Raw genomic sequence first — 23,701 nt, 5'->3', positions numbered from 1 at the left:
TCAAAGGCTGTCAAAAATAACAAATATCAAGTGCTAGGGTAGGGTGCTTAATTAAGAAACTTGAGTTTTCCTTTTTTTGGATGAAAATTGATATCTTCCTAATTTATCACAGACTTTTTCAGGAAAAAACAGTACAGTGGAATGTGAGGCAATCAGTGTTTATGAATGGCATAGATTCTTATTTATTATGATTACACAGACCCAAGTGTGTCCTAGGAAAAATAAAGAAAAATGTCTATTTAATAGACATATCTGTTAATTAAATAACTCTCATAAGCCTCCACTTTTGTAACCTCTTATATTTTTGACAACATATGTGGACGTGGCTGTGTGTGCATTTGCATTGTTTATGTTTTAAAAATCAATTCTATCCTTCCTTGAATTCTCTCCATCTTAATTACATTCTCTTCTCACAGAGTATAAAAACATAGACTTGACAATAATCAGAAAGTCCTAGTTAACTGAAATACACGCACAAAACTGTTCTTGATCATTTAATAACTGGAAATAAATTAGTCTTTTTTTTTCAGTCTGATGAGCCAAAATGGAACATAAAAATTCATTGTATAAATTGTTCTCAAATAATAATTAATGAAAAGTGATGATGCATGAATCTAAAATTAAAAACTCAAAAAGTCTAGGCTTATGTACATTTTCTTTAAACATGAATATGATGAATGTGGCATTTCTGAAGGACATTAATACGAGGAAATTGGTAAGTCATTTATTTTGTGAATGACAATAAAGTTATACTTGTCTTTATTTATGCCAATTATTCCTTGGGGAGGGAAAGGGGAGGGAAGTTCAAGAGGGAGGGCACATATGTATACCTATGGCTGATTCATGTTGATGGATGGCAGAAACCAACACAATACTGTAAAGCAATTATCCTTCAATTAAAAGATACATAAATTTCAAATTAAAAAGAATTCTTACTAGCACTATGGCTAATTTTTATACTAGGTGTGATTATTCTTACTTTAGTTCTCATTGTCTTCAGCTGAAAAAGGAATGAAGTTCTCTGTGGTTCTGGATTTTAAAAATGAATACATGATGTATATTGCTTTAATCAATGGTGTTTATTAACTGATATTAAGTAGAATGGCATAATGGATATGTCAGGTTGATTTATTTATCTCCCTGGGTTCTTGTCTCATCACAACAAAAATTTGGAACAACGGACTAAAGGGTTTAAAACAACAGACAAGGTACAGTTCTGTTATAGCTCAAGAAGACATATCTTTTACTAAACAGATATTCCCAAGACATGGGAGCAGGCTGACCCCAAAGGAGTCATCTGATGATCCCTCTTGGCTTCCCCCTTCTTATACATCGCCTCCTTTTGGTTGTGCCTTGTACACACATTAGTCAGTATTAGTATTCTTACTAATCAATTTTATTAACTAGAATACACATTCTTTTACTACACAACAAATGCACCATCTAACAGTGATATCAGATTCGCTTTTGACTTAACATTTAGGTCCTCCCCTAGATTTACCCATCTTATTTGATTATGTTCCATTCGATCTGTATTTCTCACTCCCAAATAAAGCAGCCAAGACTTTGTCCCTGTTCTTGAACATTCTACATTCAATTTCTTAATAAATTCTATCAGTGTATTCTTTAAAATAACTGGTTAATGTCTTCCATTGTATTAAAAATATATTAGGTACTTTTTATTATTGTTTTAAGTTTGCATTTAGGCTTTGATGTGATGCTTTATATTTTGTGATTTGGTTCAAAATCAGGAAACATAAAAATTCCCTTATCAATATACATTTGTCAAAATTTATATATGAAACATGCCATTTCTTTCTCCACAGGATCATCCCAACTTGGGGACCAACCCACATCTCTTGCATTGTCAGGCAGATTCTTTACCATGGGGAGTTTTAAATATCTACAGGGTACTAAAAGAAAATGCTAATTTTCCCCCTTACTGACAAATTCTATCTCAGGAGATAAAGGGAAAAAAAATAAGGATTGTTAATATGGATATAAATTAATGAATATAGATAATCTGTTTTATGAGATGATAATGATGTGGCTTTAAGAGAGATGTCACATCATATATGGTTATATGTGCTGTTCCAAGTGGTATTCTCAACACCTATTATAAGTGAATAAATGAATTTGGGGAAACAGTTCCACAAAAACCTCTCAAAATGTGGTTCTTTAACTATAAAATAAAGAATGATGTTGGCGAAAATGAACATGGGGAGCTGTCCATGAAAATCAAAGTGCTTTTATGGGGTCTTTTAATGAGCACAGATTAAAAATAAAAATACACCACAGAACAGAAATTGGCAGACTGATTCTGAAAGCGTATTATCATTTTCAAACCCTTAAAGCAAACAAAGCTTTTTAGTTATATAGTGAGCAAGATTGTGAAAATTCTTATCCTTGAGCCAAATGCTACAATAATAGACAGCAAAAGAGGGAAAGATTACCTTCTTAACTTCAATTTTGTTTCCATTTTGTGTGTCAAGGCGAATAATCTTCATGTTCGAAGGATGAAACTAAAATGGTGATGAGAAATAAAATTCAAAATAGCTGAAGAGATAGGAAAAGAAAAAGTATAACAAATCTCCAAAGATTTCACTTTTCTGGCTCAGGAGGTGTCTAATTTAGGGCACTGAGTATTCCAAAGATAAGATCAATGCCAGTAATCTTTTAGGAGTTATTGAAAATAGGGGAACTGCCATGAGACTAAAGAAAAGCAAATGTCCCAAGTTTCTGAAAAGGTTAGGCAGTGTCCGAAACCTATAGACCAGGGATCTTGACATTTATGTTCAGTAAAATATTTGAAGGGAATACTAAATGGATGAATGGTCTTTGAGTACTGAAAAAGGTCATGATTAGCAGCAGTCAGCATACGTTCACCAAGAATAAGATATGGTATACTGTCTCCATTCCCTATTTTTAACATAATGACTTGGTTGGTGTTCTAGAGTACTGATATAGAAATAAGTCATCTGTATTAACAAAATGTTTTTATTCTTCTTTTATACAAGATGGAATTACATGAACTGGATAATAATGGTGATAGGCAGACTCATTACTAATTAAATGACCCAATAAATGAACATTAATTACTAAAGTAACATCATCTTGAATAGATATAAAACTACCTTCGTTTTTTCTCTAGTAATAAGGAAGGAATGTTAGGTGACTGCAATGGTAGGTGTTTCAAATTTCATGTCATGAGTCCAAGCAATGAGGATTTTATATACTTTCAAGTACGGAAGTGGATTAGAGATAAACCAAAAATATGTGGCATTTATAAGATCAAAAAATAGCTGCTTCACAGGTAGACAGTTACAGAAAAGGAAGACATAGGATCTCTTTATGGTCTCGGAAAGAACTTAAGATTTGCAGACTTAGGGATGACACAACTGATGCACCAATGGAAAATGTTCAAAGTGGTCAATACAGTTTAAGGTCAATACAGGAAGTTAGTCATAGGGAAGATATTTTAGTTTGAAGCATTCTTGAGACAGTTGGGAAAAAGAACCAAATTGACATGGTAACCAAGGAAATCAAGTTGGAGATAAGAGTAACTACATTGTGTACAGAGGCTACCGTGGTGGCTCAGTGGTATGGAATTCTCCTGCCAATGCAGGAGATGTGGGTTCAATCCCTGGGTTTGGAAGATCCCCTGGGGAAGGAAATGACAACCCACTCCAGGGAAATCCTTGCCTGGGAAATCCCATGGATGGAGGAGCCTGGTATGCTATAGTCCACAGGGTTGCAAAAGAGTTGGACACAACTTAGTAACTAAACCCACATACACAACTGTGTACAGAATCAATGCAAAATTCCCAAAGTACTAATTTCAAGGTTCAATATCTGATTGGGAAAAAAAATTTCTACTGAATCTGAGTTATTTTTAAACACCATGGACTTTCAGGCTTTGCAGAGATAAAGTTTTATCTATACATTGTTTATTGTGGTAAGAAACACAAAACATAAAATGTACCATCTTAACCGTTTTTGTCCAGTGTAGTAGGGTTAAGTGTATTCACATTGTTATAAAACAGATTTCCAAAAATGTTTCATCCTGCAATCTGAAACTTTATGCCTATTAAACAACTTTTTGTCTTACTCCCAGCCCCTGATAACCACTTTTTTACTTTATGTTTCTATGAATTTGACTCCTTTAAACATTTCATATAAGTGGAATACTGCAGTATTTGTCATCCTGTGACTGGCTTATTTCACATAGCATAATCTTAAAGGTTCATCCATGTTGTAGCACGTGATAGGATTTCCTTTCTTTTTTAGAATGAAAAATATTTCATTGTATATATGTCACATTTTGTTTATCCATCTCTCTCCTGATACAGATTTGGGTTGCTTCTACCTTTGGCTATGAATAGTACTACCGTGTGTAGAGGCATAGAAGTGTTTTTTTGAAACACTATTTTAATCATTTTGACATATACCCAGAATATTGTGACTCAATTTTTAATTGTTTTTTAAAATGAAAACCTTTCCATAGCAGTTGTAGCATTTACAATTTCTCTGATGATTTGTGATGTTGAGCATCTTTTCAAATGGTTATTGGCCTTTTGTATATCATCTTCAAAAAATATTTGTTCCAGTCCTTTGACCATTGTTTAATTTGACCATTGTGTTGTCAGGTTACTTGACTTTTTTCTTGTTGAATTGTAGGAGTTCTTTCTACATTTTGGATATTATCCTCTTATCAGATATAAGATTTGCAAATCTTTCTCTCATATTATAGTTTACCTTTTCACCCCTTTGTGCAGAAACTTTTTGGTTTGATGCCTGATAGATGTATTTATTTTTTTTTTTGCTTTTGCTTTAGTTTTTTTGTGATTTCTTGGAAATCATTGCTAAGTTCAATGCCATGAAGATTTCACCCTTTGTATTTGTCTAGTAGTCTCACAGTTTTAGTTCATATATTTAAGTCTTTAATTTAGTTTGTATTATTTTTCTGTATGTAGCATAAGATAATGTGAATGTGTTAGTCATAAGATAATAATTCAACTTAATTCTTGGCATTTGGAGATACAGTTTCCCCCAAACCATTATTGATGTGTCTTTCCTCTACGCGTTAGTGATCTTGACACTCCTGTTGAAGATCACTTAACAATATATGCAGGAATTTATTTCTGGACTTTCTATTGTATTTCATTGGTCTGTTTGTGTGCTTTATGCAACTACCATGTTATTTTGATTACAAAAGCTGTTAGGGTTCTCCAGAGAGAGAGAACCAAAAAGCATCTATGTATATATATATTATGACATAATATATGTATATAATCCAGGAAGCTTGAGATCCCAAAAGATCCAATGTTTCAGTCTGCATGTGAAGTACAGGAAAGACTAAGATCATGGCTTAAACTATCAGGCAGGAAGAGATCCCTATTATTCAGCCTTTTTGTTCTTTTCAACTGGTGGAATGAGGCTCACCATCCACATTTGTGCAGGCAATCTGCTTTAATCAATACAGATTCAACTGTAAATTTCATCCAGAAAAACTCACAAACACATCCAAAATAATGTTGTGTCAAACTTCTGTTCATCATGTGGCCCAGTCAGATTCACACATAAAATTAATCATAATATGGCTTGAAATCAGAAAGTTCAGGTCCTCCAACCTTGTTCTTTTTAAAAATAGTTTGAGCAATGTAGACTTTCTGAAGCTTCCATACGAATTTTAGGATGAAATTTTCTATTTCTGATTTAAAAAAGCACACTGTGATGATATTGATAGAGATTTAATTGAATTTCTAGATTGTTTGGGGTAGTATGGACACCTTGATAATATTAAGTCTTCCAATTCATTAACATAATATTGTTTACATTTATTCATGTCCTTTATTTCTTTCAACAATGCTGTGTAGTTTTCAGTGTACAAGTCTTTCACTTCCCTGCTGCTGCTGCTGCTGCTGCTGCTGCCGCTAAGTCACTTCAGTTGTGTCCAACTCTGTGTAATGGTATAGACGGCAGCCCACCAGGCTCCCCCGTCCCTGGGATTCTCCAGACAAGAACACTGAAGTGGGTTGCCATTTCCTTCTCCAATGCATGAAAGTGAAAAGTGAAAGTGAAGTCGCTCAGTCGTGTCTGACTCTTAGCAACCCCATGGAATGTAGCCTACCAGGCTCCTCCATCCATGGGATTTTCCAGGCAAGAGTACTGGAGTTGGGTGCCATTGCCTTCTCTGTTTCACTTCCCAGGTCAGATTTATTCCTAAAAACTGTGTTCATTTTGATGCTATCATAAAAGGAATTATTTTCTTTATTTTTTTGTATTATTTATTTAAAATGTCTAGAAATGTACATTTTTCCCCCTCTGTGTGTATATGTTAGTTTTGTGTTCTTTAGATTTGCCAAATATATTTATTAGTCTTAACATTTTTTGGTGGAATCATTAAGGTTTCCTGCATATAAAATCATGTCATCTATGAATAGAGATTATTTCACATCTTCTTTTTCAATTTGAATGCCTTTTATTTCTTTTTCTTGCCTAATTGCTTTGGCTAGAACTTCTGATATATTGAATAGAAGTGGTCAGTACAGATATTTATGCCTTGTTCCTAATCTCAGAGGAAAAACTTTCCATTTTTTACCACTGAGTATTATGTTAGCTGTTGGCTTTTCATAAATGAAAGTAGTTTTCTTCTATTCTAAGTTTGTTGAGTGTTTTTATCATGAAAGGGTATTTATCTTGTCTAATGCTTTTACTCCATCTATTGAGATGACTTTGTGTTTTTGTCCTACATCTTGTTTTTGTACTACTCTGATTGATTTTTGCAGGCTCATCTATTTCACATTCCAGGGTAAATCCCATTCCAGGATTAAATGGTCATGGTGCATAATCATTTTAATGTGTTATTGGTCAGTTTGCTAGTATTTTATTGACTATTTTAACATTAATACTCATCAGCACTATTAGGCAGTTGTTTTCTTGTAGTGTCTTTGGCTTTGGTATTATGATACTGTTGAGTTTACAAAATGTGACCGAAAGTATTCCCTCCTCTCAAGTTTTTTGGAAGAGTATCAGGAAGACAGTTGTTAATTTTTCTTTAAGTGACTGGTGAAGTTCTTCAGTGAAGCCATCTAGTTTTGGAAGTTTTTGTTGGGAGGGTTTTGTTATTAATTCCATCTCCTTACTCATTATTGGAATATGATCAGTTTTTCTACTTATTTATGATTCAGTTTGGAGGAATGTGTGGTCTAGTGGTTTTTAAATTTCTTCTAGGTTATTTAATCTGTTGGCATACAGTTGTTCACAATGTTCTCTTACAAACTTTTTGTTTCTCTGGCATTATTTGTAATGACCTTACATTTCTGATTTTAGCTAGTTCAATTTTCTCTTTTTCTTAGTTAATCCAACCAAGAGCTTGTCAATTTTGTTGACATTTTCAAAATAACAATTCTTATTTTCATTGTTTTTTTCCTATTGATTTTGTTATCTATTCTCTGTTTTATTAATCCCTTCACTTATCTTTATTATTTCCTTGTTTCTGCTGCTTTTAATTTGTTCTGTTCTTCTGTTCTAATTTCTTAAGGTGTATGGTTAGGTTATTGATTTAATATATATATATTAAAAAATACATGCTTTATAGTTATAAAATTCCTTCTTAGAACTGCTTTTCCTGTATCTCATGTTTAGGTGTGCTGTGTTTTACTTTTCATTTGTTTCAAGGTATTTTTTTCATTCCCTTGTGATTTCTTTTTTGACTCATTACTTATTTAAGAGTGTAGATTTTAGTTCCCATATGTTTGTGAATTTTTTAGTTTTTCTTATGCTATTGATTTTAGTTTCATTACACTGTGATTAGAAAAGATACTTTGTATGATTTCAATCTTTAAAATTTTTTTTGATTAATTTTGTGGCCTACCAGGTGGTCTATCATGAGTACTGATCCATGTGCATCTGCAAAGAATATATATTCTTCTGTTTTTGTATGAAATGTTCTGTATGTCTATTGGATCCAGTTGGTATGTATTGCTTAAGTCCTCTTTTCTTATTGATCTTCTGGCTTTTTGTTCTATCCATTATTGGAAATGAAGTATTGAAATGCCCATTTTACCATGTTGTTGTCTATTTCTCCCTTCAGATCTGTTAAAATTCACTTCGTATATTTAGGGGTTCTGAACTTGGGCATGTAAATACTTAGTGTTATATTTTCTTATTGAATTGTCCCTTTTTCATTATAGTATGACTGTCTTCATCTTTTATAACAGTTTTTGACTAACTTGACCTCATATAGGGGGTTTCCTCATGATGCTCTGCCCTATACACTGTAGGGGGAGGGATGTAGATGGGTGTGACAAATGCTGTGAATTTTTCTGTCTCTCTTTTGCTGGAATACTTTCTTGGTTTTATAATGGCCTAAATGCTAATGTCTAGAGTTTCACAAAAGTGTTTTAGTCCATATATTGCTGTTAATTGTATGTCTCTGTGGAGGAAGGATGGTCTATAATTTCTGGTTTGCCATCTTACTGATGTGACTCCAGAGCTAGAACTTTGAAAGCCCTTCATCAAGAGCAAGGGAAGTAGTAATATAGTTTGTTTTTTTTTAAAGCTACTGTAGTTAAATCATATCTAGAATATTTTATTCATTTCTGGAAAGCACACATTAACACCTACAAAGACTAACTAGACCATATCTAATTTAAGAATCCAGAGTTTTAAAAGGACTCAAAATTAGAGGAAAAGAGCTTGAGACACCAATAGGCACCAGAAAGTAATGGCTTAGGAAATCATGTTTGATAATCTTTGTATTTGAACCTTCATGCTTAGTATACAGTAGGGGGCTCAAATATTACTTACTTTCAAACTTATTACCATATTATGAATTAGTAAGATATCCCAGCTTCAAGAATTGGGTTAATGTGTCTGTTCCCATTGTTATCAATCAATCAACATTTACATATAAGCTGATATGATTACCTGATTATATATTTAAGGATACCAAAAAAGTCAGGGAAATGCATATTACCTATTTTTACCCAATAAATAAAAGAAGGCTTCAGATTTTGAAATAAGATATTATATTTTGAAATTAATTTCATTCTTCTAAATAGTAAGAATATCCCCCTAAAAACTTTTAAACAGTAATCACTGAATATGTGTCTTAAAAGTGATGGAGATAGAAAGAGTTTCTGATTAGATTTAATAACTACTAGAACCATAATTAAATACTTTATGAAGAAAGTTTCTAACGATTGTTTTCTTTTAAACTGTTCAATTTCATTGTGGATCGCATAGATAAACAATGTCGTAGTGGGCAATAACAATGTTTAACAATTTTTCTTACAAATTGTAGTTGCAATTAAAGCTACCACTTTATTCAAGACACTCAATTTACTTGTTTATTAAGCATTTATTTTTATTCTTTATCTTATTAATTCAATAAATATTTTAAAAGGGCAGGTAACTGAGGCTGTTTTTATATTCTCATAATGCTTGCCATTAGTTGGGTAAAAAGCTTATAAAACAATTCTCTGGGTACCCCTATTAATTAGGTGCTATTGATCCCCATTTCACAAATGAGGAAATTGAGGCTAGCAATTTGAACAAGAGCTTATTAGTAGCTACTGGTAGAATTTAGATTCAAATTCACATACCTTTGATTCCCAAGCCTAAGCTCTGCCCCCTTTTTAAACTATTTTTGAAAATGTTTATTTTCACTTATTTTAATGTTTCACTTATTTTTCTGATAAAGGGGCACTGTTCAAGGTAATTCAAGGTGACAGATTAAAAATATTTTAGACTGATTCATAGATATAAAGACCAAAATGATTTTAAGATAAAATATTAATTAAATCCATGTTCTTATAAGCAAATAATGTGACTTTTTCTATAAAAATTAAGCTTTAACATTTTCAATTGTGTGTCTTGATTTCAAACACTGACCTCATGAATATCACTAACTCATCTTCATTTTTGTCAACTATTTTCTCTGAATTTTGTCGTGGAAAATGATATCCTCTCCCATATAATGAAGTAGCCTTTTGAGTTTTCTAGTTTAAGATGGCTAGAAAGAAATGTGATGTGATCTGCATCTTTCTCAAGTCAAGCATAGCAATATGGGTGATGCTTCACTTTAATGGACACAAATATGCACCAGATTCACATAACAGCATTTGCATTTATATACACAGAAATCAGAAACTGAATAACCTTGGGCCACTTATTTGCACTTGGGGTTTTCGATACTTTATTTGCAGAAGGAGAGAATTGAATTAGATAATTTGTCTCCAACTGATTTCCTAGAACTATTTGTTAAAATTCCCTCAATACAAATTTGATGTTTTGAAAAATTCTTTATCCACCATCTCTTAAGCACATTATAGAAACATAATTTTATGTACTTCTATATTTTAAATATAAGTGCCACATGACATATAGGCTCAACTGATACATTTATAACAAAATGGAAAGAATCAATGCCTTGGTTGGCTTACTGTGGGTAAATCTCTTTTTCTCTTCAGATATCTTTTACTTTAAAGTATTTCAAAGATAAGTTAGAGATCTTTTAGAGGCCATGGAATCCCAGGTAGGAATCCATTTCATGGAATGATTGCTAAACTCTCTTTCAATTTGGGTAATCTTGCAAGTCTTCCTCCCTTTTCTTTAAAGCATTGAAATAAGAATTTAAAATTGCTTTCCTGAATAGGAAAGGAATGTAGTACTGGGAATTTCTTGGTGAGAAACTAAATTAATCATTTTAACCTGATTCACTTTGTGTTTTCTCATTTCAGAACGAACGTTGAGTCAACAACGTTGAGACTGTCTTTTTCTTTCAATTGAAAAGTTAAAAGAATTGCAAGTATGCTTGTAGTGGATAATGGACCTCTTAATATTTCTCAAGACTTGTTTTCTTTGCATATATAGCAATTATTATATTATTGTTGGTTGTGAGCCATGGATTAAGTAAAAATGTATATTTTAGTTTCAAAAAGAAGGTTGGAATATAGAATAATTGCCTTTTAAAAGGCAAAATGATGAAAGGTGTGGACCAGTGATTACTGGAAAGCCACTGTTTAAAATAGCTCCTTTTGGGACTTCCCTGGCAGTGCAGTGATTAAGAATCAGCCCTTCCATTGCAAGAGACAAGGGGCCGATCTTTGATCAGAGAACTAAGATCTCACATAACTCACAGCTAAAATATTTTTTAAATAAAATAAAATAATTCCTTTTATCTTAATGAGTTCTTTCTATAGTCACATATTATTGTTATGCTCATGGAAAGGTCATGACTTTCTAATTTATTGTAAATTTTTATTATTAGCCTTATGTATATTCCTCAGGTTGTGCATACTCAGAATAATAACATGATTATTTAGTGTCATAACTCATCTAATTCTAGTAATATTGATAACTTTTCCTCATACAATGCTTTAAAATATGCAATTATCTAATTAAAGGGTCACAAAATTTTGGAAAAATTATTTTATTTACATTTTATAGTTGAAAACCTGGAGGCTTAAGTGAGTTGCATAAGAGAACTCTAATTAAAGGAAAATATGCTTTCATAATTTAAATATACCACTTTCAAATTTAATCTTAATTTACCAGTTAAGTTATTCCATGACTGTTTAGTGAGATATGTTTAACAAGAAAGGTTTTCAAATTTCCTCCTTCATGAGAATATACATTGTGGTATAGGAACAAGACAATAAGTCAGTGAGCAAACAAACCAGAACATTTCAAAATTGAAGGAAAAAAAAAAGTAGAGAGATGCCATAGATATTGATGGAATCAGGGGAACAGGTTTTCACCATTATAGATGGAATTGTCAAGGATAGTGTCTTTTAAGAGATAATATATTACTTTAGAAATGGAAAATGAGAAGAAGAAGGCTGTCTGCAGAGCTGGGGGATGTTGTACCATGCAGCAGAAATAGAAAGGTCAAAATTTCTCTGGTAATAAACAGCTTGTTCTATGTGATTAAAATAAAGAGTTCAGTTCATCAGAAGGAGATAGAAAGAGAAGCCAATATGTAATAAATAATGGAAAGCATAGAGAGAAGGACTGGAAAGCTATGCAGAAGCCAGATCATACAGTCTTAAGAATAGTCAAAGAACAGAATAGAATTCAGTTGAGTCTGGAATGGTCCAGGACAGGCTCTTCAGTTTTAATAAAAGTACTGAAATAGAATTACAACTCATATGACTAGGGAAAAACTAATAATCTGTATTACAAATGTGTGAACTTTTAGATATTTTATAAACAAGATCATACAGGAAAAGATGGTACAAAAGAAGAGGGTTAATTGATGTGTGAGTGTGTTTCTGTTTCAATCCTCTCTGTCTTATCTTATCCCTTAAAGCACTGGTCCCCAACCTTTTTGGCACCAGGGACCGATTTCATGGAAGAAAATTTTTCCATGGACCACAAGAGGGAGGGAGATAGTTTGGGGATGATTCAAGGGCAGTAGTGCTTGCACTCCTATAATCCCACCACAGGTCTGACAGAAGGCAGAGCTCAGGAGGTAATAGGAGTGATTGAGGGTAGCTGTAAATACAGGTGAATGGTTGCCTGCCACTCACCTTCTGCTGTGTGACCTGGTTCCTAACAGCCCACAGACCTGTACCAGTCCATGGCATGGGGGATTGGAGACTCTGCTTTAAAAGGGGCAATGATTTAATCACAGTTTATAAAATTTGTGAAATAAATACCTACTATTCCAAGGATCAGCAGTTAAGTATCAAGACTTTTCTTTAAAAGGACATTTCTTTATATGATTATCTTTTCCCCCTAAATTTAGGAATTAAAGCCAACCCAAAGACGGCTTAAACATTTTGGAACCAGTATATACATTTTTTTTTTTTTCTTTGGCTACCCTGATGGCTCAGTGGTAAAGAATCTTCTTGACAGTGCAGTAGATGCAGTTTTGATCCCTGGATTGGTAAGAGCCCCTGGAGAAGGAAATGGCAGCCCACTCTAGTATTCTTACCTGGGAAATCTCATGGATGGAGGAGCCTGGTGGGCTACAGTCCATGGGGTTGCAAAAGAGTTGGATACAACTTAGCAACTAAACAACAACAAAATATATTTTTAAGTATTTTATCCATTGGAATTAGATTACGATTACACATGTTCACAAATACATAAGGTGATAAATTTCACTATGACATCAGCCTTCAAATTTGTTGGATTTAGAAGTTCTTAGTACTCTTCAAAATGGAGCAGCTTAAAAAATTTGAGTAAGTGGATTATACATATATTTGCCATATGATAAATTAGAACTTTGAATTTTATAAATAACTATTTATTAATTCATTTCAGAAATCACAATAATAAGCCCATAATATACTACCACAGATAACATATTTTTATTTTAAAAATCTATGTTTTCCAAAAGCAAACTGCTGAGAAGATTGGTATTATTTATAGTTTTTTTACAAAATCAAGTTGCAGTTCCTTGAAGTATAGTTGCAGTGTGGAATCTGAAACTACACTAGTGAGATTTTCATGCTCTATTTCACTAAAATCCACTCTGGTCTATCTTTCACTTTGAATGGATCTTATCCATGCATTATATTATGCAATTATGCATTGGTCATTTGGAAATAACAGCTACTTAGTTTTGCACATTCCTCAAGTGTTGATTCAATTTTTTGTATGATGTTCATTAATATCATCACCTCTTGTTACAAAAATTATTAAGAATTAGGAATCAAAAAGCATAAATTAAAAATCTAGAGTAGAGTTTGGAATTTCAGATATACAATGTTATTTAAAAGAAGAAGAGAAAGAAACAGAGAAAAAGAAAAAGAAAAAAGAAAAAAGGGTCACAGAAATTATAAAAAAAAAAAACTATAGGTACAAAATTGATAACAAATACCAAAAAGCTAAAATTAAAAATCTAGAGTAGAGTGGGAAGGGAGGAGGGAGGAGGGTTCAGGATGGGGAACACAGGTATACCTGTGGTGGATTCATTTCGATATTTGGCAAAACTAATACAATATTGTAAAGTTTAAAAATAAAATAAAATTAAAAAAAAACAATAATTATACTCTAAAAAAATAAAAAATAATAAAAAAAAAGAATTAGGAATCAGGTTTTGACTTTAACTCATCATTGTTATGCTACATCAGTGAAATGTGAACATCTTAGCAATATTAATAAAATCATTTGACATTGCAGACCCCTGAAAGTGGCTCTTAGTGTTCTCTGTGTATTTGTGAGTGTGCGCTATGGTAAGTTGTTTCAACTGAGTCTGACCCTTTCTGAGCCCATGGACCCTGGCCCACCAAGCTCCTCTGTCCATGGGATTCTTCAGGCAAGAATACTGGAGTGGTTACCATGCCTTCCTCCATGGGATATTCCCAGCCCTGGGATCAAATCTGCATCTCCTGCATTGGCAGGTGGGTTCCTTACCACTAGCACCACTTGGGAATATTCTCTAATAGAGAGAGATATTCCCTTAATATTCTCTAATGGATTATAAAACATACTTTTAAAATTGTGTGACTTAGTGTGAGTGGGTGACTGTGAAATATGAGAAAAATGGTAGACTCTTTTGAAGGTGAAACTGTAGAACTATTAATGGATTAAATGTGAGAATAAAAGCTCATGATGCCATTTACTTGGAAATTTAGGAGAGAAATGCAAAATGTTGAAGGGCATCTAAGTTTCCTTTCCATATCAATAATTTCCTTTCCTAATTCTGCATTAATTAGGGAAATACATAAATACCTATCTTGGGGGAAAATAAGTATGTTCTTTTGAATATTGACCTTGTATGCTGTGATCTTATTAAACTTTCTTATTAATACTGGGAGCTTTTAGTGGATCTTTTGGGGATTTTTTATATAGACAATTATGTTGTCTGATGATAGAGATAGTTATGCTTAATCTTTTTAATTCCCAGTGCCTTTTACTTCTTTTTTGTGCTTTGTTTTACTTGATAGGTGAAGTCATCCTATGTGAAATTTTATCTGGCTGCTAAAAAATTTGCAATTATCAATTTATTTTCTTCAAAAGATACAGCACAATTTGTGTATTTCAAGCCATCAGTGCTTTTCATCTAAGTTGCTAAGTTCATGGGCATTGTTCACAGTATTCTTCAATTACCCCTTCAATGTCCATAGGGTCTATACTAATGTCTCCTCCTTCATTCCATATTATATGATATGTGATTTTCTTGTTTTCACCTTTGTCAGTCTGGTTAGAAATTTATTAAGTGTATTTGATCTTTACAATGAACCAGATTTTGGTTTCATGAATTTTCTCTACTGTTTTCCCATTTCAATTTTATTTTTTGTAGCAATTATTAAGAGTTTATTGTGCACAAATCAAAAAGTCAGCTTGCAAAACGAGCATTCAAATCAAATCATGGAACTCTGTATAATTTCAATTCTTATAACTTTGTTAAAGTTTAATTCACGCCCATAATATTATCTAACTTTGTACTGTTTCATGTACATTTGAAATAAATATGTGTTCTGGTGTTGGGTAGGGTGTTAGGTTAAATTGGTTGATAGTGCTGTTGAGGTTGTCTATATCTTTACTGATTTTCTGGCCCCTTGTACTATAAGTTACCGAGAAAAGAATGTTAAAGTTTCTGACTACAACTGTAGAGTTCTATTTCTATTTTCAGTTCTATCAGATTTCACATGTTAAATTTTGAAGCTCTTTTATTGGTTGCATATACATGTCGTATTGTTGTATCATCTTGGAAAATTGACCTTTTGCTATTATATACTCTTCTCCTTTTATCTCTGGCAATATTCCTTGTTTTGAAGTCTGTATGAAATTGATATAGCTACTCCAGATAGATGTGGGTTTTGCTGTTGCTATAGTTACCCTTAGTGCATCACAGGCTTTAAATTACTCTACATTATTTGTGTTTAGAGAGGAGGCTGGTTTGTCAAAGGATTTTTCTCGATGTTTACTTCACTCTTAGATCTAAGTCTTCCCTTTGTGCACATACCTCAAAGAGGATTGCTCCATGCTTCTGGCCTTCTATCAGAAGTAGTCTGCGATTACTTGTTACTGTGGAGTGGGGTGGAATTTCTCTTATGTCTGCAGTTTTAAGGGCTTTTATTTTCTTATGCTAGCCCATTTAGTAATTTATTTTTAAAAAATTAAATGAATGAACTCTTACTTGTATAGTGCCACTGGTAAACAAGAGCTCTCATCATGCCTCTCCTTAGATGTATACAAGTTTCCTTATATTTGGGGTTAGTTATTTAACTTCTACCTTTTGTTCTCTGATGAGATTAACAAAAATCAATTTACAGTCTCCATCATTACTTTGTTAAATGGTTAAGAGTGATGCTCTTTCCAGCTTTCATCCTAAGCTGATATCAAAAACATGAGCATCTACTTTTGAGAGTCCAAAAAGGAAACATCTTACTGAATATAAGTCAACTCATATATTCTCATTGAACTATTGGATATAAACATACCTGAACTACTAGATATATACTTGTTTATTGACAAGTTCTTCATGACACCAAGATAGCGTGCTATAAGAAATGCCCTGATATCATATGGTTAGGAAAATACCCATACACACTTGCTATTCAATTTGTCTTTATATTTGTTTATAAAGATCACATCATAGAGAAATTTGTAACAAGTGTTATATTTTTAATTTGTAGGGAGCCAAGATAAATGAGTCTTTTCTTATATACATACTCTCTTCCTTAAGTAATTCTAGCAAGTATTGATTTCCTCTTATATTAACCCTGTAATGTGCCAATAGATTGACTCGGTTTTTTTCTTTTTTTTTAATGAAAGACCCTATTACTTAATATATGCATGTATGTGTGCATTTAAGTGTGTATGTGTATGTGTGTGTGTGTGTGTGCGCGTGCTCAGTCATGTCCAGCTCTTTGCAAGGCTCCAGACTGTAGCCCGCCAGCCTCCTCTGTCGATGAAATTATCCAGGCAAGAATACTGAAGCAGGTTGTCATTTCCTACTCCAGGGAATCTTCCCGACCCAGGGACTGAACCCATGTCTCTTGTATCTCCTGCATTGGCCCGTGGAGTCTTTACCATTAGCACCACATGGGAAGAATACTACTTACTATAACCCCACAAAATTTGCCATCTTTGAAGCTGAAATGATTTGGTCTAGAGGTCATCTTTTAAAACTTTTATCTATAGGAAGTTAGTCAATACTTTAAAAGAATGGCCATTTATTTTATTTTAGCATATAACATAACATATAAAATTATAACAGGTAACTTATAACATATAGCATATAGCATTTCAATAATTTTATCCTTGAGGTCTTTCAAGGCTCTTAGAGAGATTACTTTCAATTTCAGTTATCCCTTTGATTATTCTTTCAGTTTGTCTTATAATGCTTATATGTTCACCATTAGTTTATTTAACATCTTGGTGGCTTATCTCAAAAGAAAATTTGAAATTGGGTATTCTATTGTAAAAGACTCTGATACTGGGAAAGATTGAAAGCAAAAGGAGAAGGGGGCTGCAGAGGATGAAATGGTTAGATGGCATCACTGACTCAATGGTCATGAATTTGGGCAAACTCCTGGAGATAGTGGAGGACAGAGAAGCTTGATGTGCTACAGTCCATGGGATTGCAGAGTCAGACACAACTTAGCCACTGAACAAAAACAATTTATAAAATCCATGGATAAAATCTTCAAAGAATCAAATATTTCTCTTTCAATATTTTTTTTTTTCACCTTTCCAGGTGACTCAGTAGTAAAGAATTTGCCTGTCAATGCAGGAAAGGCAGGTTAGATCCCTGGGTCAGGAAGATCTCCTGGAGAAGGAAATAGCACCTCCCCCTCCAGTATTCTTGCCTGGAAATTCCCATGGACAGAGGAGCCTGGCAGGCTGCAGTCCATGGAGTTGCAAAAGAGTTGGATGCAACTCAGTGGCTAGATATGCACACATGCATTAAAAAAAAGGAAAATTGATCCTTTAACAAGCTCCAGCTTAAATTATATTAGGAGAAGCTTATTTGTTCATTTTAACTTTTTTTCTGGGAAAATCCTCATTAAATAACAACAGTGATTTACTGAACAGCTAAAAATTATTACATACTTTTTGAGTGGTTGGTTTGCAATCAGTAAGACTCAAAGTTTTATCTTATATTTTTATTGTACTTGAATTATCATTTATTGTTCTATTTATTTGATGATTTGCCTGCTTAAAAATGTCCTTTGAGAGGTGCCACTTTCAGCAACAGAAACTAAGGAAACAACTCTCACACTGAAAAGAAAAGCTACAAAAATGATTCTAGAGACACTGGAAAGTTAAAAAACTAATAAGGAATTATGGGGTCATGACTTAGAAGATTTAGAGAGGAAGGGAACCCTCAATGGTGAGGCCAGAATTTTACATTGCTCTCACTTAATGGATTTTTTCATTTAGAGGGTTTTGTTGACTGTTGTAGAGGTGAGATAAGAGAGAATATACATTGGAAGGACTGATGATAAAACTGAAGCCCCAATATTTTGGCTACCTGATGCAAAGAGCTGACTCATTGGAAAAGACCCTAATGCTGAGAAAGACTGAAGGCAAAGAAGAAGAGGGCAACAGATGATGAGATGGTTAGATGGCATCATCGACTGAATGGACATGAGTCTGAGTAAACTTTGGGAGATATGAAGGACAGGAAGCATGGTATGCTGCAGTCCATGGGGTTGCAGAGTCAGACATGACTGAGTGGCTGAACAATTGTAGAGGTGGCTGAAGTTTTGAGACACTAAATCAACTTTTACAAGCCTTACAGGGCTTGAGGGTGAATACTGGAATCAAGGGCTCTTGGGCTTTATGATAGATCCTAAAAGTCTGCTTGTTAGAAGTAAGAATAAATCAGAAATTATTTAGTCATTGTAGGGACTGAAGCACAGCTTCAACTCATCTCCTCGGAGGTGGATTATGTGACCTGAAATTGCAAATATCTCTGAAGTGAGGTGAACTGAAAGTCTCAGTCATGTCCGACTCTTTGAGATCCCATGGACTATATATATATACAGTCCATAGAATTCTCCAGGCCAGAATACTGGAATGGGTAGCCTTTCCCTTCTCCAGGGGATCTTCCCAACCTAGGGATCAAACCCAGGTCCTCCGCATTGCAGGCAGATTCTTACCAGCTGAGTCACAAGGAAATGTCTCTAGCCATCTGCAAAAGCAGAAGTATATCCTCTCTGAAGGAAGATATAATCATTCTAGACCTCAAATTATTTCTAAATACCATAACGTCTGGCGCTTTGTCAAAGTAACAAGGTGTAGATAAGATTACACCTTGTTAATAAGATATTAAATATCTAAAATAAGATCTTTTAGAACACAGAAAAACAATGAAAATAGAAATATGTTGCTATTGTTTGTTATTGTTGTTTAGTCGCTAAGTTGTGTCTGACCCACCAGGCCCCTCTGTCCATGGGATTTCCCAGGGAAGAATACTGGAGTGGGTCTCAGTTAATCCAGAAATGGAGTTATGAGATACAGAATTGTAATGGCTATGCTTAAGGATTTCCAAGAAAATGAGAATTTTGACAGAGAAATTAAAAGTTCAGTAAATGAAACTGACATTTCTGAGTGTGTTTAACATTAGATTTGACACAGATACAGAGAGTATTGCATAGAATACGGGACAGAAAAAAATCTGGAAGAAGCACTTAAAAAAAAGGATGAAAAATTCATTTTAAAAAGTATGAGAGAGAGACAGAGGGGGGATACACAGAAAAGGCTTTCAAACATGAAATAGGAGTTGTACCAAAGCAGGGAAGGAAGCAAATTGGGCAGAAGCAATGCTTGAAAAGATAATGTGATTTGGCTCCAGCCTCCCCAGCCAAACCGATGCTCTCAGCACACCCTCGGAGAAGCCACAGCTCACATCAGGCTTCAGCTCCGGTCCTACCTCCGAGGCTGTGGTCCCCTGGAGTGCCCCTGGAGAAGCCCCAGCCTGCATCACTTCTGGCTCCATCCTTACTGCCAAGGTAGTGGTCCTTGGCATGCATGTACAGGAAAAGCTGTACACAGTTCAGCTCTATCTCCCTATCAAAGCCATGGGGCACATGCAGTTAGGATATGGACATGCCTACACAAGAACACACCTTTAAGACAAGAAGAGGTAACTGTCTCATCACCTAATTTTAAAAACAAGTGTAGAAATTCAAACAAAATGAGAAGACAGAAGATTTTTTTTCCAAACAAAAGAACGAGAGGGTGCAAATGAACTTACTTAGAAAACAGGAGTCATGGATGTAGAAAACAAGCTTATGGTTTCCAGGAGATAAGGGGGTGGAGGAGGGATAAATTAGGGAATTGAGACTGACATATACACAGTATTATATAAAAAATGGATAACTAATAAGAGCTTGTAGTATAGCACAGGGAACTCTACTGAATATTCCATAATGACCTATATGGGAAAAGAATCTTAGAGAAGAGCGAATCCATGTATATGTGTCACTGATTCACTTTGCTATACACCTGAAACTAACACAACATTGTAAATCAGCTATATTGCAATAATTTTTTTTTAAAAGATAAAACCTTAGGGTAAGAGAGGACACTCTAATGAATTGGAAATATGAAGTTTGCCTAATAAAGAGTTCAAAATAATGATCATAAAAATGCTCACCAAACTCTGGAGAAGCATGGAAGAGCAAACTAAAAACTTCAGCAAAGAATTAGAAAACAATAGGGAAAAACCCCAAGTATCCACTGAGCTTCATAAAACTTTATGTCAGATGTTCCTCCTTAAAATGACTAGTTCTTTTATTTTTTATACCTTTTCTATTAAAAATATCTATACCTATTATATATTTTATTTTAGCAATTCTCCCAGGTTTCTCTATGCAATTAAGAATATGTGTCTCTAGTTAACATCTTCAAATTGAAAGCGACTTAGCATGCAAACATTCTCTATTACTACTTTCATTATAAAACTGAAACTTTCCTTATTTTTTTAAATTATTAGACCATTATTGGTTTTACTATTATATTATGAGATATGAAAGTTTAACAATAAGGAGGATAAATATTCCTAATATTTGTAAAAGGTTTTATGTCATACTTTATAATTGACTCACATTCCATATGCGCCTTGTCATTCATCACTTACTTGGCTGTATTTTATAGCCTGGGGTCATTTTATTTTATATTTTTCTTCTTTCAAATATGCAAGCAATTAACAATTAATTATTTACTGACTGTGTGCTCTGTGTTCATGTAAAGTCTATGGCTGGTCTTGAAGAACACAGATGATATGGAGAGATATGAGTAGCAGGAGAGGAGAGAATAAAGGCTTTATACGTAGAAGAAAGGTAAAACAGCAACAATAACAAAAAAATCAGGAAACAAACAAGGAGAATCCTGCTTGAAAAAGAAGCAGCGTGAACCAGGATAAAGTCAAGTTGGACATGCTGTTGGAAGCCAGAAGGTTATCAGTAAGGTCTGAACTTAAGTTATTGGGTAATAGGAAACAAGCAGACTTGTATACTGTAGAATTCATTGGATGAAAGGAAAGGTTTAAGGAAAATTTATTATGTTCCTCCCCTATTTTATTTCTTATCTAACTTTTATGAAAATAAAATTAAATAAATTTTAATTAAATTTAAATAAGAGCATAAGTTAAAATAAGAATAAGAACATTATACTTTATAACCTACTGAAGATGTACTATTCTACATCAAATAGATGTAGAATAATACACCTGTCATCAAAGGTGTTACTTGGGAATGAATACCTCTTTATTTTTTAAAAACTTTTTGGCCACACTATGTGGCATGTAGGATCTTAATTCCTTGATGAACCCGTGTCCCCTGCATTGGGAGCATGAAGACTTAACCACTGGACCACTGGGAAAGTTCAAGCTCCATCTCTTTAGAATCACCAGTTAGCTACTGCTGTCTTCAAATAATTTTGATCTACCAAATATAAACATGTACACACTCTCTAAGTTTACATATGTATTTTATGTAGTCTTAAAATCTGTATCTTTCTAAAATTATTTTACACATTACTATTTTTGTGTTAGCTTAATGAATTTCAATATCAAAAATTACAGTAATGTGAATAGTCTTTTACCCCAAACTATGTTTTAATCATAGTAAAGGTATTTAAAGCTATGTTAATAATAAAAGGCCTAATTCTGTGGCTTTAGAATTTATAAAATACATTTCTTCTTATTTTTTAATGTAAAAGACTAGCAAGATACTAGAAATGACTTTCCAAATAAGTTACAGTATTTGATTATTTTGAATGCTTCAATTTGCATAAGAATACATTTTTAGATAATTTAGGAGAAGTATTAAATTATTTTGATGATTGTAGTAGGACAGATTTGATCAGTGCTGACAAATATCTTAATCAGGTACTATTACTCAATCTTCCTACCACGTTTACATCAGATATATTAATCATTTCCAACTAATGCTGGATTAAGCTTCAGAATTCTTTTCAATACAGTGATCCACCAGTTTTTCTCTCAATCCATTAAGCTGGCACTGGAGATGAAATAGAACTTCTCTTTTCAAATTAGATGATATATTGATATGTTATTTGGAGTCCTAAGATTATTTTACATAAGTTGAAAATTACAAGTGGAAAATCTGTGTAAATACTGAGATTTACAAATGCTGCATGAGTTTATTCCAGTTTATTTGCTCATATTAATTTGGTGGGAAAAAAAAAAAGATACAAAATAAATATCCTTCATACTCTTTCAAACTCAGCAACTTCTGGGTTAAGTTGTAACAAATCAAAGATAACTGCATTAGAATGCATGATCTAAGTAAACTATTAATGTTTAACAGTATCATGAACAAATAAATTGGAATCATTCTAATTAACATAGTAAAATGTATAATTTGTGGGGTTTTCATATTGCTCTTATAAAATACTTAAGTAGAATTTTTTTAAGTACATGCTTGCATTTCTATTAGTGATCACAGAGATGTGACTACAAGAAAAGGCAAACATGGAAGACAGAAACACCCATGATATTACCTGATGGTAAAGTTCCATGTGTCTTAAATATAGGTATCCATCAAGGATATAGATCTGTCAGAATTGTCCAGAAAAACACATAACACACATACACACACACAGACTTATTTTAAGAAATTGGCTCTTGAGACAATAGAGGCTGACAAAACTGAAATCTTTAGAACATGCTTCAGTTCAGTCACCCAATCGTGTCTGAATCTTTTGACCTCATGGATTGCAGCATTCCAAGCTTCCCTGTCCATCACCAACTCCCGGAGTTTACTCAAACTCATGTCCATTGAGTCGGTGATGCCATCCAACCATCTCATCCTCTGTCAACCCCTTTTCGTCCCACCTTCAATCTTTCTCAGCCTCAGGGTCTTTTCATATGAGTCCGCTTTTCCCATCAGGTGGCCCAAGTTTTGCAGTTTCAGCTTTAGCATCAGTCCTTCAATGAGTATCAGGACTGATCTCCTTTAGGATGGACTAGTTGGATGTCCTTGCAGTCCAAGGGACTCTCATGAGTGTTCTCCAACACCACAGTTCAAAAGGAGCAATTCATAGGTGCTCAGCCTTCTTTATGGTCCAACTCTCACATCCATACATGACTACTGGAAAAAACATAGCTTTAACTAGATGGGCCTATGTTGGCAAAGTAATGTCTCTGCTTTTGAATATGCTGTCTAGGTTGGGCATAACTTTTCTTCCAATGAGCAAGAGTCCTTTAATTTCATGGCTGCAGTCACAATTTTCAGTGATTTTGGAGCCCCCCAAAATAAAGTCT

Source organism: Bos indicus, chromosome 14 (genome assembly GCF_029378745.1).
Source record: "Bos indicus isolate NIAB-ARS_2022 breed Sahiwal x Tharparkar chromosome 14, NIAB-ARS_B.indTharparkar_mat_pri_1.0, whole genome shotgun sequence".
NCBI classification, from domain to species: domain Eukaryota; kingdom Metazoa; phylum Chordata; class Mammalia; order Artiodactyla; family Bovidae; genus Bos; species Bos indicus.
This window is presented reverse-complemented; position numbering follows the sequence as displayed.